The sequence below is a fragment of the Aquarana catesbeiana genome, linkage group LG09 (assembly GCF_042186555.1).
Source record: "Aquarana catesbeiana isolate 2022-GZ linkage group LG09, ASM4218655v1, whole genome shotgun sequence".
NCBI lineage: Eukaryota > Metazoa > Chordata > Amphibia > Anura > Ranidae > Aquarana > Aquarana catesbeiana.
The window spans coordinates 211,271,255-211,288,497 of NC_133332.1; the positions used below are offsets into that span (position 1 = coordinate 211,271,255).

The following is a 17,243-nucleotide window of genomic DNA, read 5'->3' on the forward strand; positions in this document are numbered from 1 at the left end:
GGTGGTATTTGATCATCTCTGCAGTTTTTATTTTTTGCGCTATAAACAAAAAAGAGTGACAATTTTGAAAAACAGGATTTTGTACTTTTTGCTATAATAAATATCCCAATTTTAAAAAAAAAAAAAAAAAAGCAAATTACTTCTCAGTTTAGGCCGATATGTATTCTTCTACATATTTTTGGTAAAGAAAATCGCAATAAGCGTATATTGATTGGTTTGCGCAAAAGTTATAGCGTCTACAAAATAGGGGATAGATTTGTAGCATATTTATTTATTTCTTTACTAGTAATGGTGGCGATCTGCGATATTTTTTTAAAAATGTTTTTATCATGACTGTGACAATACGGCGGACACATCAGACACTTTTTTTACACATTTTTGGGACTATTGGCATTTATACAGTGATTAGTGCTATAAAAATGCACTTATTACTGTAAAAATGTCACTGGCAGGGAAGGGATTAACACTAGGGGGTGATCAAGTGGTTAAATGTGTTCCCTAGTATGTGTTCTAACTGGAGGGGGGATGGGACTGTCTAGGGGAGATGACAGATCGCTGTCCATACTTTGTATGAACACACGATCTGTCTCTTCTCCCCTCAGAGGACCAGGATCTGTGTGTTTACACACACAGTTTCCGGTTCTCGCTGTGTCACGAGTGATTGCGGGAGCCCGGCGGTCATCGCGCCCACCGGGTTACGTTGCTTCACCACAGGGCAGTAAAACTGCGGCGGCTGGTCGGCAAGTGGTTAAGAAAGGAGGAGTAATTATGGCTGGAGACTTTAACTTCTGCATAGAACCAAGGATTAACCCCTTCCCACCAACCGTATGCAGATGTGCGTACTCGGCTTTCGGGGGTTATACCAGGATGATGCCCGCAGCTGCAGGCATCATCCCGGTACCGTTGTTTACAGCGGGCGATCGGCTATCCGTATATAACAACCGATGCGGCTAAAAGCTGCTCGGCTGACATACCGGAGGAGCGGGAGGGGACCTCCCGCCGCTCTTACCGGGCCTCCCGTGCGATCGGGAGGCCCGGTGTCCAATCGGCTGCCTCCAGCGGCTGGGGGCAGGCTGGAACGAAGCCATGAATGGCTTCGTTCCAGCCTTCTAATTGTAAACGTGGAAGCGACGTCATGACGTCACTTCCCGTTTCCTCGGCTGCCAATGGCGCCGAATTTTAAAAAATACACAGTATTCAGAATCGCCGTTTTTGGCGATCTGAATACTTTGAAATGCGGAGGGGGGATCGGGGGTCTTTTAGACCCCCGATCCCTCCATAAAGAGTACCTGTCACCACCTATTACTGTCACAAGGGATGTTTACATTCCTTGTGACAGCAATAAAAGTAAAAAAAAAAACATTTTTTTTAAACACAATTTAGAAGTATAAAAATAAAAAAAAATAAAAAAAACATTTTTAAAGCGCCCCCGTCCCCGCGAGCTCGCGCAGGGGACCTCCTAGACCTCCTCTGTAACTCTAACCTGGTAACCGTAAAAAAAAATTTAAAGCGTCGCCTATGGAAATTCATATTCAGCTACCATAGTTTGTCGCCATTCCACGAGTGCGTGCAATTATAAAGCGTGACATGTTTGGTATCTATTTACTCGGCGTAACATCATCTTTCACATTATATAAAAAAATTGGGGTAACTTTACTGTTTGGATTTTTTAAAATTCATGAAAGTGTCCCTTTTCCAAAAATTTGCGTTTAAAACACGGCTGCACAAATACCGTGTGATATAAAATATTGCAACAATCTCCATTTTATTCTCTAGATTCTCTGCTAAAAAATATATATATAATGTTTGGGGATTTTAAGTAATTTTCTAGCAAAAAATATGGATTTTAACTTGTAAACACCAAATTTCAAAAATAGGCTTAGTCATGAAAGGGTTAATAGTACGTCCCGTGTACAGCAGACAGGAAATGTACAGCGGAAGATGTTAAAAAAGAAGTTACATCAATACCAACTGATGGATGTATGAAGAATACAACAGGCTAAAACAGGAGACTTTATATTCCACTCCTCTGTACACGGGACGTACTCAAGAATTTGACTATTTTATGATCGAACATAGGCTGCTGGAGTTAGGGATTAGCATGAACATTGAAATTGCAACCTTTTCACACTATGCCCCAGTGACAATGAAAACGAAGAGCGAGGGAGGGTCCAAAATAGGACTAATATATGGAGACTAAATGAAGAACTAATCCAGGATAAAGTAGCAGAGGATAGGATAAAAAAAGAGCTAGAGCAGTACTTCAAAATAAATGATACTGGAGAAATATCAGAAGCCACGTTATGGGAAGCTCATAAGGCCTATATAAGAGGAATTTTGTTCGCGATGGTAGCGGAATGAAAAAGGGAAGTACTATCGAAAGAAATTTTTGACTTAGAACAGCAACATAAAAAAAGGGGTGAGCATGAAGTACTCCAGGTGGTTACTCTAAAAAGGGAGGAAATAAAAGAACTAATAGAACAGGAAACACGAATGGCTTTTAATAGGATCAAGAAAGAGAGGTATTAAGGGGGAATTCAGAAAGACAGGGAAGTTCCTGGCTAAAATATTAAAGAAAAATACAGCAAACTATATAGAGAAAATACAATCTAGCACTGGGGAAATGGTATACACAACAACAGAAATAGCAGGGGTATTTCAGAAATATTATGGCAAATTGTATTCAGTTAACCAGAATTAAACACCAGAAAGTGAAAAGGAGAGGTTAGAAAAAACAAAAGTATTTCTAAAAGGAGTAGGCCTAAATAAAATCTTGGAAGATAAACTAGGATCCCATAACAGAAAAGGAGAATAATAGGATCTTAAAAGATTCACCTTCAGGGAAAAGCCCAGGTCCAGACGGGCTGACGACATATTGCAAAAAGTTTAAGGATATTTTGACCCCAAAACTATGCTCCTATTTGAATGGGATAGGAACAAGTTGGGAGATGAGGAGGGAGGCTCTGGCGGCCGCAATCACCGTCATCCCAAAGGAAGTAAAAGATGCCTCATTGTGTTCAAGTTATAGACCTATCTCACTGCTGAATGCAGATACGTAATTACTCAAGGTATTGGCCAAGGTATTGGCTGGTAGGCTGAAAACAGTAATGAACGACTTGATAAATGCGGACCAGGTTAGATTCATCCCAGGAAGAGAATGTATAGATAATGGGGCTAGAACGCTCCTAGTAGTGCAGAGAATGAAAGAAGGTAAATCCCCAGGACTGCTGCTTTCAATAGATGCCAAAAAAGCATTCGACAGAGTAGACTGGGGATTTATGCAGAACACATTAGAGGTATTGGAAGTAGGCCCAAAGATGACCCACTGGATCAAAGCACTGTACAACCAGCCCACATCGGGGGTAAAGGTTAAAGGGACAGTCTCTGGGCCTTTTGGGATGTATAATGGGACGAGACAGGGGTGCCCCCTGTCCCCCCTGCTGTTTGTTCTGTCGATGGAACCACTTTTGGCAGGGATCAGACAGAACTCAGACATTAGGGGGATTAAGATTAAGATAGGGGATGAGGAACAAAAATTGGCGGCTTATGCCTACGATATTCTGTTTTATATAACTAGTCCCAGGATAACCCTGCCCAACTTAATGAAAGTATTAAAAATATATGGAGATATATCAAACTTTAAAATGAACCCTTCAAAATCAGAGATCCTAAAAATTAATGTGAGAAAACAGGACGAGCAGATATATCAACAAGAGTTTCCATTTATTTGGATTGCCACTGATCACAGTCCATAAACAGTTTATGAAACAGAGATAATCGGGGGAGAACGTGTTTGAACATGTTCTCCCGCCGATGATCTCTGCACACTGAGAATCCTCATTGACTGACACAGAAACAGCCAGTTTATGAAGCTGCGATCTGAGCACTTCACTGGCGACCTGAGTCAGAATTCACCCTCCCCGATTCACCAGCTCAGAGGTAGAGAATCCCAGGGGATCTAAGGAGGAAGATTTATTAACTTCCTTCTTCCTCAATCTTTATGTGTATACATATATAATGTGTTTATGTATATGTATGTGTGTATATGTATGTATATGTGTATTTTTTTTTTTCTTTATCGTACATCGCGGGACAAAGTGCACCATAGTAATTACTATGTGGGTTATAGGCCACCTTCAGGTGATGGACACTGGCACAACCTAAACAGGATGTTGCCTCTCTATATAACCCCTCCCATACCGGGAACACCTTAGTTTTTTCACCAGTGTCTAAGGTGTTGGTCACGAGTGAAGATGTGCTCTGAGGAGCTCCAGGAGGAATCCTTGCTGGATTTAAATAGCCTCCATAGACCAGATCGATCCAAAGTGCCACTGAGGCCAAAGTGGATGGTACCCGAGCCTCATATCCAAAGCACAAGGTTTTGCCTGTAACGCCTCTCTTTGCAGGGCTGGACCCCGGGACCCAGAACTTTGGTCATGCTACATTACCTAAAGTTTTTCCTGGCAGGGTGCTTTTACAGGTCCAAGGGAGTGGAACCCTGATAAAAAGGGACCCGATCCTTGAAGGTTTGCTAAACTCAACCCACCGTGATGAGTGAAGATTGGATCTGTCTGTTAAATCAGCAAATCCTGCAGCAGGGATAAGGTAAGGCAAGAAACCTAGGAACTAAAAAGTCCACCTAGGATTTTCTTCTTTAGGGAAAAATGTTGTCATGCCTTAAGTCTCCACTAGAGGGAGTATATGCACATACCTTAAAGGATCACTAAAGATATATGTATTTTTTTAAAAATAACAAACATGTTATACTTCCAGTGTGCAGCTCGTTTTGCAAAGAGTGGCCCCGAACGTGGTCTTCTGGGGTCCCTCGGCGGCTGTCTTGGCTCCCCCCTGCAAGGATTCAACACCTTCATGCGAGCTCCCTGGCATGGTGTTGCGTGCTTGCGGGCGCGCTCCCGTGATACAGCCGGCGGCCATAGCCGCTCACTGTATTACTCGGCCCTGCCCCCCGGCGCGCCGCGTCATTGGATGTGATTGCCAATGGCTGCGCTGCCTTCAATCCATCCACTTTAGCCAATCAACGGCCAAGTGGAATGGCGAAGAGAATGTCGGGGGCGAGCGCAGGACTTTGGAGGGGCCAGGTAAGTAAAACGGAGGGGCTGGGGGGGGTGGTATTGTCGGATGTTTTTTCACCTTAATGCATAGAATGCATTAAGGTGAAACAACTTTTACTTTTTACAACCCCTTTAATCTGTTGTTTTCACTTCAGCTCAGTGTCAGTCTGTGTGGCCGCAGCAGCTTGCACAGGGGGATTCCTCACAAGGTAAGAGATCTGCCATGCTTTTCTCCCCCCTGAAGGGACCAGAAGGGTTAGGGAATCAGCGGTTGTTGTACCCCCTTGCAATATCCCCCCCTCCTTTGGGGGTTCTGGAGGTCCCGAGTTTCGCTCTGTTTGTTTTTTCCTCTGTCTGCTTGGGTCCTTGGGCTCTGCCCCCCCCCCCTCGTGTTGGGTCTGCGAACCCGAAAGCCACCAGCGCGCTAGAGCGGGAACATTTTCAAAGGAAAAGGAGGGGTGGGTTAACGAAGGGGCGGGGCCTAGGCACAGCGCCGTGAGCGTCCACGAGGACGCACGGCACAAGCACAGGCTTAAGGATTAGCTGGAGCAGTCTCTCCTTGGCTGATAGCGAGGAGGAGCAAGCAGCCTACACTCGGGACACAGGAGCAGTGGGGCATGTAAGGGCTGCAAGTGGCATTCCTAATACGGGAAGGACATTTTTCCCAGCACTAGGCTAAACTTATATAGCGGCATTACTCTGTCAGACTATGTTCAGCAATAAGTACAATTAAATAGTGCCTCTGCTTTTGTGCTTAGGACTATGCGTACCAAAAGAGACACCACAAAGGTACCAAAGGTTTCACCCCCGGGCACTAGGAACTCCAGCCGTGTCTCCACACTGTCATCCTCGCCTGAAATACAGATTATGGCAAGCCAGGGTGAGTCATTGGAACAAATTGGTGGTGCAGCTGCTTCTCCCATCTCAGCTCCTGTATACGTGACTGAAGATGCCTTTTCCTCCGCCCTGCAGGGCCTAGAAGGAAGTTTGGTGGCTTTAATCTCATCCTCCATTCAAATGGATAGGAAGTGTGTTAGATCCCCCTCCCCACCTTAGACCATTTGCAAGGGGAACAGTGGGTACAGGATGAGGTGTTACCCTCAGGCGATCAGGAGGAAAGACAAACCGATGACTCCTCTGCGGAGGAAACAACGGTAGATGAACCCTTTTCAGCCTCACAATCTGAGAGTTGCTGATACAATCTCTTATGGAGATGGTTCGTTCTACTTTCATGCTACCCCTAACGGAGTCTGCTGAAAGTTCGGTTTCTTCCTTGGGTTCCTTAAAACCTTCACAGCCTTTGCATGCGTTTCCTGTCCATGCATTAATAGAACAGCTTATTTATGCTGAATGGGATCACCTGGATAAGCATTTTCTCCCTCCAAAGAGATTCTACAAGTTCTCTATCCCATGGAGGAGAAATTCACCAAAAAATGGAATGTACCAGCAGTTGATGCTGCGATTTCCAGTGTGAATAAAAGTCTAACTTGTCCAGTAGACAATGCACAAATGCTTAAGGATCCAACAGATAAAAGGTTGGAATTCCTGTTAAAATCCTCTTTTTCTTGGGCAGTTGCCGTTACTCAGCATGCAGTCACTGCAATAGGCATCTGTCAATCCATAAAGGACCAATTTAGACAGGCCCTTAAAGAGGTTCCTGTACAACAAGCCTGGGATTTGGCCAAACTACCAAAAGCATTATGTTTTGCCATAGACGCCATTAAAGATTCTATTTACCAAAGCCTTGCGCTTGTGCTAGTACACATGCGTAGAATCCTGTGGTTAAAAAATTGGTCAGCCGAAGCACCATGCAAAAAACTCCTGACTGGTTTTCCTTTTCATGGGGATCGGCTATTTGGGGATGATTTGGACAAATGCATCCAAACGATTTCCAGTGGGAAAAGTACTCTTTTGCCAGTCAAAAGAAAGAGTTAATTTAAGCAGACTCTTTCTCCTGCGCCAAGGGCATCTGCCTCTAGGCAGTGGCGATGGCCTCCACCGTCAGACTCTAGAGGAAGACCTCAGAGTCAAGCCCAGGCACAAAAGAAGTCCTGCGGCCGGAATCCTTCAAAACAGAATTCTAAAGCCTCATTATGAAGGGGCGCCCCCCCCCCCCTGCAGTTCTCAGAAGTCTGGCAAGAGGAAATTCAGGACATATGGGTCATCTCCACGGTAACTCTAGGGTACAAACTGGAATTTCTGCACTTTCCACCGTCTCGTTTTCTGAGGTCAAACATTCCCAAAGGCCCAGGCAAAAATCTCTGTTTCGGGCACTAAACCGATTAATGGCTCAGGGGGTGAACATACAAATACCCACATAAGAGCAAGGTTCGGGGTTTTATTCAAACCTCTTCACGGTACCAAAACCGAAAGGGGATGTCAGACCCATTCTAGATCTAAAAAATCTAAATCAGTTCCTGAAGATCCGCTCCTTTTGCATGGAGTCGATCAGGTCTGTGGTTTCTATCCTGCAAGGAGGAGAACTTCTGGCATCTATCGACATCAGGGATGCATATCTGCATGTTCCTATATTTCCCGCTCACCAAAGGTTTCTGCGGTTTGAGGTAGAACAGCAGCATTTCCAGCTTGTAGCCTTGCCCTTTGGGCTAGCTACAGCACCCAGGGTGTTTACAAAAGTCCTGGCCCCACCTCTAGCCAGGTTGAGGGTACAGGGCCTAACAATCTTGCCGTACCTAGACGATCTATTGCTTATAGACCAGTCGGTGGCTCGTTTGGAGCAAAGCATACGCATTACAACCAGTTACCTCTAAAAAAGGCTAGAGTACTTGGGTCTGATTATAGACACAGCCCAGAAAAAGGTGTTCTTGCCTCAGGAAAAGATCAATTCCATAAGAGAGCTGGTACGGATGGCCAGGTCGAAAGGAGATCCCTCCATTCGCCTTTGCATGAGGTTGTTAGGAAAGATGGTGGCTTCATTCGAGACTGTTGCAAAATAGTATCCTGTCTGCTTGGAACAAAACGATTCAAGCTTTAGACTTGCCAATGCGGCTGTCCCCAAAGGTGTTCCAGTGCCTCAGTTGGTGCTCGGTATCCGGGAATCTGCAGAAGGAAAAAACCTTCATACCAGTTATCTGGAAAGTGCTAACAACAGATACCAACCTTTTAGGTTGGGGAGCAGTACTGGAAAAGACAACTGTCCAGGGACAGTGGTCCAGAACAGAAAAAGCCTTGCCCATTAACATCCTAGAGATTCGGGCAGTGCGTCTGGCTCTGAAGCCCTGAACATTCAGGTTACGGGATTGTCCTGTCAGGATCCAATCCGACAATGGTACAGCTGTGGCCTATATCAATCGCCAAGGGGGCACTAAGGGTCACGCAGCTCAGACAGTTCTAGCTTGGGTGGAAAAGGATGTTCCTTGCCTATCGGCAGTCTTCATTCCAGGAATAAAGATTGGCAGGCGGACTACATGAGTCGCCAGCAGTTGTTCCCGGGGGAGTAGTCCCTTAACCCCGAAATCTTTCTGGCTATAGCCAAAGATGGGGGATCCCAGATATAGATCTTTTGGCGTCCAGGTTCAACATGTAGCTGGTCAACTTTGTCAAGGACAAAGGTTCCACTCGCATGCGAGACAGATGCATGGTGACCCCATGGGGTCAGTTTTCACTGAGTTAGGCTTTTTTCCCTATTCAGTTGCTGCCACGGCTTCTTCTCCAAATCAAGCTGGAAAGAAAGCCGGTAATTATTGTAGCCCCAGCATGGCCCAGAAGGTCCTGGTATGCAAAAATCGTAAAGGTGGAGGTGGTCCATGGTCCTTTCCACTATGGCCAGACCTACTCTCACAGGGGCCGATATTCTATCCTTCCTTACAAACTCTAAGTTTGACGGTTTGACTATCGAAGACCACATTCTGAAGAGATGTAGTCTCTCCGGGTCAGTGATTTCTACTTTTATTAATGAAGTCGGCTTCCAGAGTTAGATATTATAGACTCTGGAGGGCTTATGTTTCCTGGTGTAAATCCAAGGGTTGCCACCCTCGGAAATATAACATTGGTAGAATTTTTGTTTTTTCTACAAGTACAAATAAAGCTGGCCTTGAGTACTATTAAGGGCCAAGTCTCGGCTTTATTGGTCTTATTTCAAAGACCGCTTGCTTCGCATTATTTGGTCTGGGTTTTTTTATACAAGGGGTAATGCGGCTTATTCCACCAGTTAGACCACCCTTGAACCCTTGGGACTTGAACTTAATTTTTTGTTGGTATTGTAAAAACAGCCCTTTGAATCGTTACAGCATACTCCCTTGGTCCTTCTGACAAGGGAAATAGTGTTTCGGGTTATACCCTCTGCAAAAGGGTATCGGAGTTGGCTGCTCTTTCCTGTAAAGAAGCCATATTTAATTATTAAGGTGGTTTTAGGTTTTTACCTAAGCCATGATTTTACCGTCATTTTTTTCCCAAAACCAGGCACTAGGGTAGAGAACTCACTACATTATCTTGATGTAGTGAGAGCGATCAAGGTCTATTTACAGACGACTGCTCAGGTCTGAAAGACTAATGTTTTATTATACTGCCAGAGAGTCCTAGGAAGGGACAGGCAGCATCAAAATCCACTATTGCTAAGTGGATTCGGCAAGTTGCAAGTGTCAAAGGGCACTCTACTAGAGCAGTTAGTGCTTCTGGGGCAGTGCATCACCAAGCCTCCATGTCTCAGATCTGCAACTTGCTCTGCAGTCCATACATTCACAGTCCATACATTCAGTCCATACATTCACCAGATTTTATCAAGTGGATGTAAAAAAGGGCATGAGGATATCGCCTTTGGGCACAGTGTGCTGCAGGAAGCAGTATATAAGTCCTCAAGTCTGTTGGCACCCTATGGATTGTGTCTCCCTCCCCTCAAATAGCATTGCTATGGGACGTCTCACATAGTAATTACTATGGTGCTCTGTGTCCCGTGATGTACAAAAAGAAAATAGGATTTTTATAACAGCTTACCTGTAAAATCCTTTTCTTGGAGTACATTGCGGGACACTGTGGTCCCAACCCTCCTCTTCTGGGGTATATGTATATTGCATTGCTACTGAAACTGAGGTGTGCCCGGTATGGGAGGGGTTATATAGAGAGGCAACTTCCTGTTTAGGGTGTGCCACTGTCCATCACCTGAAGGTGGCCTATAACCCACATAGCAATTACTATGGTGCTCTGTGTCCCGTGATGTACTCCAAGAAAAGGATTTTACAGGTAAGCTGTTATAAAAATCCTATTATTTATTATGTAGGGGGACTCTTTTTATTTTATAAGCATTAACCACACCGTCAGTCTGTGTACTGAGTAGTGATAATTTATCGCTGCTTAATAAACTGACATCTCTGTGTTTCAGTGAATTTCTGGTACTGTAATCTCGTAAAGTCTCACGAGATTCCAATATCTGGGGCCGTTCACCGCTGTTTGAAGCGTTTGTAGATCACTTCACTCCTCCAAAGGAGAAGCGATCTACAAAGCTTCATAAACTGGCACACCGAGGAGAACGATCACCTCTTAGAATGCCGGAGAATGGAGCAGTGAAATTTTTTCACTGCTTCATAAACGGACACCTTAGGAGTAAAAAGAACACCATCCACTGAGACAATATACCAAACAAATTTTATCCTGCTACTGGACGAAATAAAAACAGAATTAAATAAAACCGCAACAAGATATCTGTGTTGGTTAGGCAAAATAAATATTTTTAAAATGGTAATTTTACCAAAGATTATGTGTAAGATACAAATGCTACCGATTCCCCTCCCACAGGCATATTTTAAAACACTAAAAACAATATTACTAAGGTTTATTTGGCAGAAAAAGAAGTCCCGAATAAGCTTGACAGTATTGACTAAGGATAGAGGGCAAGGGGGACTGGGGGTACCAGATCTTAAGAACTACTACAATGCTATACTATTATCACAGGTGTTAGAATGGGTAAAAAATAACAAAGAAAAAAGATGGGTTAAATTGGAAAACACGATTAGCAATGCTACACTGGGGAAAATAATTTGGGAACCGGAATTGAGCGAGAACACACATGAGATAACACAGAAAGTTCTGGCAACCTGGGATTCGATGCACAAATGGGAAAAATGGGAATTGAATTAATCTTTGATACCACTAAGAGACACAAACTACTTTCTACCAGGGAATGGGAGATTGTTTGGAAATTGGATAAAAAAGATAATGCACAATTAAAAGATATAATGGAGAAGGGTAAAATATGCACAGGATTTAAAACATAAAAAAGACTTATTGGTAATAGACGAATGGCAGTACTCCCAGTTGAAACATTTTGTTACTGATTGCCCCAACCAATAGGATCCGAAGAGAACCTACGGCCGTTTGAGCGGCTATGTACAGCTACAGGTACAAAGAAGGGGATCTCAAGGATCTATAAAGTATTGGGGCGACTGAAAGGGCCGGAAATACCGCCATTTATCGGAAAGTGGGAAGAAGAACTGGGAAAGCGAGAGAAAGACCTAGATATAGAGAAAATACTGAGGCTAGCACTCACCACGGCAACAGATAGCAACAATATAGAAAAAGATCATTTTTTTTTCTGTAATATGTGATGGTCAGAATTGTATCTCGGTTTTTGAAATACTTGGATATAGAATGAAAATGAATAAAGAAATTGGAAAAAAAAAAAAAAAACTGATCACATGTGCAGCACCATGGCAGTTGCAGTTCAAACAGAAGCAGCTTTTTTGGTTGTAAAGGATAGGAGGGTTTAATTCCACTTTAAAGAGGAAGTAAACCCTAATGGGTTTTACTTCCTCTTTTTTCCCCTGCAAAGTAAAAGCATAATGAGCTAGTATGCATCGCATTGAAACGGCACGTGCCCTTTCTTCAGTGCGCATGCGCCGATGGCGGCGCACGTGTATATGGTAAATATGTCCTAAACCGTGCAGGTTTAGGCGATATTTCCAGTACCTACAGGTAAGCCTTATTATAGGCTTACCTCTAGGGAAAAGTGGTGTGTAAGGGTTTACAACCACTTTAAGGCAGTCAGATGATAGGCCTCTACAAACTCTGCAGTGCCTAAAAATGGAGAGCAACTAAGCATGTGCAGAGCAGGGTGAGATCATGTATTACTGGATTTTAAGCAGTATAGGCCTTTTTTTAATGTTTTATATAGCTATACCTGCAATAGGGATCAGCCTGAAGTGATCTTGCAGGATTTAATTTTTTGACTAAAGTTTTTTACTTTAAGCAATGCAACCAGGTCCAGAACCCACCTCCAGCTTATGACTGGACATTAAAGACAATTCAGTGCACTGATGGTGCCAACCCTCTACTCTCCCCACCTGTAGACATGTTTTCAGTGTTATGTTGACAGTACTTTTAGAGCAGTGGCTTTTCCTCAGTGTGCAGTGTGCGCTGGGTGCATAGATCTTAAGGGGGATGAAGCCCACTATGCTCTCACACACTACACATATTGATTATTCCTGTCAGCAGGTACTGACTGTGGTTTCTGATTCTCTCCTGCACTCTCTTGCACAGGATACCCTCACTACTGATGTCATCCAGGACTGCTGGCATACCAGCAATCAATGATAAACTTCTCCAACATTCAGAAAGAATCTGAACTTCCTCTGCAGAGCTTCTCCTGGCCTCATCTCCCACCCTGCTGCCGCAGTGTAAGGTAAGGGAGGACACCTGGGTAAAAGGGGAATCCAATGTAAAGGGGGCGCTGATCTATGATGAAAGAGAGGACTCTGATGTAAGGGAGGCTCTGATATAATAGGGCGGACTGTTCAGGTAAGTAGAGACTGAGAATGTAACTGTTAGCGCTATCTGGTCACACACCACATTTGGTGTGGTGTCGCCTACATATTTAGGTGGCTGCAGTGTTGCTTGGCTCTGCCTTGTTGCAGGCCCACAATGAGGCCCGACTTATATTCTTGAACACAGGCCCACTGCATTGTAAGGCACCTGTTTCAGAGCGCTATTCTACCCTCTCCTAGGCTGAATGCTGTAGGCAATTACTATTATTTTTTTTTAGTTACCGTAATTTGTTGCTGCACTATAAGGTGGATGTTACTAAAAATCAGCTTTAATAAGATGGTATAGAATGCAGTAATCCATGCCCTGCAGCAATCCAAATTATTGCTTGTTTACCCTAGGTTCACATCTCTACTTTCTGTGCGGGCTGTGTTTACGCAAACACTGCAGGCTATTTAAATTAATTGTGTGCCGTGCCTGCGTTTGTGCAAAAGAAAAAGAAAAAAAAAAAAGAGTGCATGCCCCTTTTCAAAAACGCAGCCACAGGGAAATCGCGTGATCTTTTTGCCCATGCGATTTCCCTGCAGTTCCTGCACTGGCAGTGCGAGTTTACACATGTGAGATGTGGGAATGCCATTCAGAATGAATGGCAGCCCTGCACATTTCCGCAGAGCAGTGCATTTTCACAGCAATTCCTACACCCACACACACAGATATGATACTAGGGTTATTGTCCCATGTAAATCAGTCAGCGGGGTCCTTCACAATGCATATTAAAGTCATCTGAATATGTTAATGGATTCTATTTTTAAAGCATTGGTTGGAGAAATGTCAAAAGCATTTAGGGTACTTTCACACTGTTCTGTAGCAAAATCGCTTCAAAGCGTATATGCATTTTTACCGTGATTTTGCTGTGTTTCAGGTGCCTTTTCCGTGTGTTTTTGGGGTGCCTGCACCTGTGAAAAATGAACATGCGACTCAAAAATGCAAAATCATGGTGCATTTTTACCACGATTTTGCTGAGATTTCAATTCATTTCAATGGGAAGCTGCGTTTTTGGTGCAGTTTTAAAAACTGCACCAAAGATGCAGCATACAGGACTTTTCAAAACGCACTGCACTTGTAATGCAGTGGAGTGAAAATTCCCATAGGATTTACATGAAAACATTTTTCTTGCGTTTTTCATGCAAGGAAAAAAACGCAGGAAAAACATATCGGTGTGAAAAGGCCTTTGGCGCAGTTCCACTGCTGGTTCCTGCATCGCACCTGACTCGCACGGCAGTTTACACTTCCATATGCAAACTACTGGGAGTGTCAATACTTTGTTAACGACACCCCCATTTCAGCTCACATATCGCAAACTCACAGTTCAGATATGAATTCTGATTCTGCTGTGGACCAAAAAAGGGTCCTGTGTGAGTTTGGTCCAAATGCTTTGCGATATCAGCCATACTATCTGGCTGAAATCGCATTGCACGGACAGCGCATGTGATTTGCACTGCAGTACGTTGCGAATCACATGCGATCTCGCAGAGTGCGCTGGTGTGGACCAACACTGTATCCTCTCTAAAACAAGAGATAGAAACAGGAAGTAAGGGGAAATCTTTTAATGCGGACCCCATTTTCCGTGACGGCTATCTAAAAGGAAATTGCTCAACACTGGGAGTAGACTTTTACTTGCCTCTGTTGTGTCTCCTCATGTTTTGTATACAGTCTCTCACAAAAGTGGTCTGGGGCTGCATAAGTGCTGCCGGCACTGGGGAGCTACAGTTTATTGAGGGAACCATGAATGCCAACATGTACTGTGACATACTGAAGCAGAGCATGATCCCCTCCCTTCGGAAACTGGGCCACAGGGCAGTATTCCAACATAACGACCCCAAACACACCTCCAGGACGACCACTGCCTTGCTAAAGAAGCTGAGGGTAAATGGATGGACTGGTCAAGCATGTCTCCAGACCTAAACCCTATTGAGCATCTGCTGGGCATACTCAGTTGGAAGGTGGAGGAGCACAAGGTCTCTAACATCCACCTCTGTGATGTCATCACGGAGGAGTGGAAGAGGACTCCAGTGGCAACCTGTGAAGCTCTGGTGAACTCCATGCCCAAGAGGGTTAAGGCAGTGCTGGAAAATAATGGTGGCCACACAAAATATTGACACTTTGGGCCCAATTTGGACTTTTTCACTAAGACCCCTTTCACACTGGGGTGCTTTGCAGGCGCTACAGCGCTAAAAATAGCACCTGCAAAGCGCCCTGAAGGAGCCGCTCCTGTCTCTTCAGTGTGAAAGCCCTCGGGCTTTCACACTGGAGTGGTGCGCTGGCAGGACAGTAAAAAAAGTCCTGCTAGCAGCATCTTTGGAGCGGTGAAGGAGCGGTGTGTATACCGCTCCTCCACCGCTCCTGCCTATTGAAATGAATGGGCAGTGCGGTTATACCGCTGGCAAAGCACTGCTGCAGCAGCGCTTTGCAGGTGGTTTTAACCCTTTCTCGGACGCCAGCGGGGGTTAAAAGCGCCCAGCTAGCAGCCGAATACCTCCGCAAATACGACGGTAAAGCGCTGCTAAAAATATCGGTGCTTTACCGCCGACACTGCCCCAGTGTGAAAGGGGCCCTAGGGGTATACTCACTTTTGTTTCCAGCGGTTTAAACATTGATGGCTGTGTGTTGTTATTTTGGGTGGACAGCACATTTACACTGTTATACATGCTGTACACTCACTACTTTACATTGTAGCAAAGTGTAAATGTGAGGGGTGTACTCTTGTGAGATACTGTACATTAAAATACATAATTCTGGTGTGGGTATATATCTTTTAGGCAACACATTTTGTAGAAGTGGCAATGACTTATCTACAGCAGCCTACAGTTATTCTGTACTAGTGGTAAAATGTTCAGAGCTATCAGTTTCAGGGGAATTCTCCATTGTGGATTGGTCAAACAAAAGAAACTGTCTGATCTCTTCCTTGGACAGATAAGATGGCTTTCAGTAAAATGTCAATATTTCCCATAGATTACCATTAAAAAAAATTACGTTACGTGTTAGCTGAGTTTATTTCCCATAGGGAATGGCTAGCTCAAAGCACTCTGCCTTTACAAGGTGAAGGCAATGATCTCAAAATGCAAACACTCGTTTTACATGTATGAAGATAAGTGTGGCAAGATACACTAGCATGGGCTCTCAGAATTCAACAAGCACAATCTTTTATTTATGAAATAACGACCTACCATGGTAAAAAGACATATTTATCAACTATAGCCAATATGTTTAAAGATTATTATGGCTCACTATATAATCTTAAGACAGCAACTGATCTTAAGGCAAAAGATTCACAAATATTTGTTGGAAGCGAAAATGACCATGCTTCCAGTGGAGGCATTGGTGAATTTATAGAAAAATAGGAATTACTGCGCTTGGGTTAAAATAGCAGATGGACAGCAGCTGGCATATATTGTGGGCAACAATCTACAACAAACTCCCCTTTCACACGGACGGATAGAATGGTGCTTTTAGCTGCGGATTTTCTACCGCAGCTAAAAGCACACAATGCTTTCCTATGGCCCCATTCACACACTGTGTTTAGCTGCGAATTAGATACATGCGGTTCCGTGCAGATAGAAAAAATAGAATTGACTGCGTCCAGGAGCGATTTAGCGCAGCTATCCGCACATAACCGCAGGTAATCGCAGTGCACTGTGTCAGCTGTGGATAACAGCGCCGAGCTGCTCATCTGGAAAGGAAAAATTATTTTACCTTTCCCAATGAGCGACAAGCACGGGGATCCAACTCGGATCCCTGCCAATGCCCGGCGCTGTTTGGTATGAATCCGAGCACGCAGCCCGGTTGGTCAGGAAAGGGGGTGGGGACGGGCGAGCGCCCCCCCCTCCTGAGCCGTACCAGGCCGCATGCCCTCAACATGGGAGGTGGGTGCTTTGGGGGAGGGGGCACCCTGCAGCCCCCCCACCCCATAGCACCTTGTCCCCATGTTGATGAAGACAAGGGCCTCTTCCTGACAACCCTGGTGTTGGTTGTCGGGGTCTGCGGCGGGTGGCTTATCGGAATCCGGGGGCCTCCTTTAATAAGGGGGCCCCCAGATCCCGGCCCCCCACCCTATGTGAATGAGTATGGGGTACATGGTACCCCTACCCATTCACCTAGGGAAAAAGTGTCAATAAAAAAAAACACTACACAGGTTTTTAAAGTAATTTATTAGACAGCTCCGGGGGTCTTCTTCCTGCTTCGGGTATCTTCTTCTGGCTTCGGGGGTCCTCTTCCGGCTTCGGGGGCTCTCCGCGCTCTCTGGGTCTTCTGCTGGGCTCCTCCGCTATCTTCTGCTCTTTTGCCGCTCTTTTGCTAGCGGAAGAGCCCAGTCTGCTGCCTTCTGCCTTCTTCCCTCTTCTCTTCTTCCGATGTTGACACGACGCTCTCTCCGGCTGGAATGCTCTCTGAGCGCTCCGC

At 44.7% G+C, this 17,243-nt stretch overlaps 1 protein-coding gene across 1 annotated transcript in view; it reads left to right on the forward strand.

Annotated features, from left to right (window-relative positions):
* Positions 1 to 17,243, forward strand: part of GPSM1 (G protein signaling modulator 1) — an 811,168-nt gene that overhangs the window by 10,035 nt on the left and 783,890 nt on the right. Inside the window, exon 2 of the mRNA XM_073599650.1 lies at positions 12,564 to 12,705. The gene's annotated coding sequence lies outside the window, so the exon portion shown is untranslated. The remainder of the gene's footprint in view (positions 1 to 12,563; positions 12,706 to 17,243) is intronic.